We start from the raw sequence: 895 nt of genomic DNA, 5'->3' as shown, positions 1-895 counted from the left end.
CACCACTACCCTCCTCCTCTGCACCACTACCCTCCTCCTCTGCACCACTACCCACCTCCTCATCTGCACCACTACCCTCCTCCTCCTCTGCACCACTACCCTCCTCCTCTGCATCACTACCCTCCTCCTCTGCACCACTACCCTCCTCCTTTGCACCACTGTCCTCCTCCTCTGCACCACTACCCTCCTCTTCTGCACCACTACCCTCCTCCTCCTCTGCACCACTACCCTCCTCCTCCTCTGCAACACTACCCTCATCCTCCTCTGCACCACTTTCCTCCTCCTCTTTTGCACCACTACCCTCCTCCTCCTCTGCACCACTACCCTCCTCCTCTGCATCACTACCCTCCTCCTCTGCACCACTACCCTCCTCCTCTGCACCACTACCCTCCTCCTCTGCACCACTACCCTCCTCCTCCTTCTCCTCCTCTGCACCACTACCCTCCTCCTCCTTCTCCTCCTCTGCACCACTACCCTCCTCCTCCTCTGCACCACTACCCTCCTCCTCCTCCTCTGCACCACTACCCTCCTCTTCCTCTGCACCACTACCCTCCTCCTCCTCTGTACCACTACCTTCATCCTTCTCTGCACCACTACCCTTCTCCTCCTCTGCACCACTACCCTCCTCTTCTGCACCACTACCCTCCTCCTGCTCTGCACCACTACTTTCCTATTCCTCTGCATCACTTCCCCTCCTCCTCCTCTGCACCACTTCCCTCCTCATCCTCTGCACCACTACCCGCCTCCTCTGCACCACTACCCTCCTCCTCTGCATCACTTCCCTACTCCTCTGCACCACTACCCTACTACTCTGCACCACTACCCTCCTCCTCCTCCTCTGCACCACTACCCTCCTCCTACTCTGCACCACTACCCTCCCCCTCCTCTGCACCAC

Source organism: Procambarus clarkii, chromosome 46 (assembly GCF_040958095.1).
Source record: "Procambarus clarkii isolate CNS0578487 chromosome 46, FALCON_Pclarkii_2.0, whole genome shotgun sequence".
NCBI lineage: Eukaryota > Metazoa > Arthropoda > Malacostraca > Decapoda > Cambaridae > Procambarus > Procambarus clarkii.
The sequence above is the reverse complement of the archived record's forward strand: the minus strand, read 5'-3'. Positions refer to the sequence as shown.